Here is a 1,885-nt window from a genome sequence, read left to right as displayed (position 1 = left end):
TAACGCGTAATGTGACAAAAATATTTGGAATCTATGCCTAAATGCATATATGGTTTCTTTTACTTATTTCTCAAAGAGCGGTTGGTTTTCTTTTATGAATGGAGAAAGAAATCATGGACATATAGCATTGATGGACATATAGCATTGATTAGCCAGTTTTTCTTTACTTATTAATTTATTCAAAAGTATGGAGACTCACCTTGAGCATTGATTAGCCGCTTCGTTCACGATGCACTATGTGTGAGAATTGGTATGTTAATTACACGGTGTATATTTCGTGTATATCAATAATTTGTCACCCCCGTACTGCGGTACCGCAAACCTCTTGGATTTCTCGCACTTATTTCTCTGTTCGTATTTTACCGATATTGTTTCTAAGCCGGTGCAATTGTTTTCTCTATTTGGTTTTCCGATATTGTTTTCTGCAGGTATAAGTGCAGAAATCCAAGAGGTTTGCACTGCTTTTTCTAGCTGGCAAAATATTGAATCTGCTGTTCTTATGAGTTATGACCTTTGTTTTCATGTTATCCGTGGTTCATGCTTTGAGTTTCTTTGGTAACTGAGACTTGCGTAACTAGGACCAAAATACATAGTACTCAATTTGAAGTAGACAATTTGTTTCCCTTTTGTTTTTTAATATTTGGTACTTAATAGCATAAAAGGCCGGAGTTAGGGACTTCATATATTTTAATGTTAGTATTTCCACTCGAGGTAGTAACTTATATGATGAAAAAGAAAACTTTAGATAAATCAATTATTAATGTTTTGTTATGCATCGAGATCGGCCTTACCATTTAAGGAATGCTAAAACATGAAATACTTATTCATACTTTGAAGACCATCTAAAGAATGACATTCCCCCCCCCCCCCTTTACTTTTCAGTGCTATATTTTAATTACTTGGTCCATGGGGAATGGTTTTGCACTGCAATATCCAGTATATTGCACTGCTTTTTCTAGCTGGTGTAAACAGCAGTACTTGCTCAATCAAGCTGCAGTGATTCCTTTCAGTTGCTGACTGCTGTATGTATCTTGCAGGCTGCAGCCTTTGTTTATTTTTGCCCAGTTGTTGTAGTATATTGCACTGATTTGGATTTTTGCCCAATCTTCAAGATGCAGTGATTTGGATTTTTGCCCAATCTTCAAGCTGCAGTGATTCCTTTCAGTTGCTGTAGTATATTGCACTGATTTGGATTTTTGTTTTTGCTACATCTGACATTTTATGGCCATTTGACATTTTAGTTATATTATAAAGTTAAAACTTCAAACAGTGTTTTGCCTCCATCTTATATGTTGATATTTTGTACTAGAACTCTTTTTAAGAAGCACTGCTCCGTGCTTTTCATTAGATACTATGAAAAACCCGAGAAACCCGAAAAAACCCAAAAAACCCGAGAAAAATTGATATCGAAAAACCCGACTTTTATTGGTTTGGTTTGGTTTATAGATTTAGTAATGACACAAATGGTTTGATTTGGTTTGTAAAAAATCCGAACCAACCCAGTCTATGTACCCCTACCTAGCAGGTACTAAAAAGTACTGATACTTTAAGATTTTGCTCCACCTCTTATTTTTTTTCTTGTATTTTCCCTCTTTTTCTTTTGTTTTTCATTTTTTTAAAGTAAAAATAAATAGATACTAAGTTATGAAATATGTGATACCTTCTTAAAAAAAACTAAAATATAATATACATATATCTATAAGTATATATTTATGTATGAAAATATGATATTTGTGATTTTATTAAAATAAAATAAAAAGAATTTATGTAGATACACACATTCTTTCCTTTTGTTTCATTGGTGATTGGTGACAACCTGTCATTATTGTCCTTAACTTTTTATTCCATAAAGGTAAATGTTACCTCTTAGCATTAAATACAATAA

The 1,885-nt window shown here is 32.8% G+C and overlaps 1 long non-coding RNA gene across 1 annotated transcript; it reads left to right on the top strand.

Annotated features, from left to right (window-relative positions):
• The first annotated feature begins 201 nt into the window (after positions 1 to 201).
• Positions 202 to 1,267, top strand: LOC132060629 (uncharacterized). The gene is made up of 2 exons (XR_009415969.1): positions 202 to 250; positions 1,038 to 1,267. It is a non-coding gene; the product is annotated as an uncharacterized LOC132060629 (long non-coding RNA).
• The last annotated feature ends 618 nt before the right edge of the window (positions 1,268 to 1,885 follow it).

The sequence above is a fragment of the Lycium ferocissimum genome, chromosome 6 (assembly GCF_029784015.1).
Source record: "Lycium ferocissimum isolate CSIRO_LF1 chromosome 6, AGI_CSIRO_Lferr_CH_V1, whole genome shotgun sequence".
NCBI classification, from domain to species: Eukaryota; Viridiplantae; Streptophyta; class Magnoliopsida; order Solanales; family Solanaceae; genus Lycium; species Lycium ferocissimum.
The sequence above is the reverse complement of the archived record's forward strand: the minus strand, read 5'-3'. Positions and strand labels throughout refer to the sequence as shown.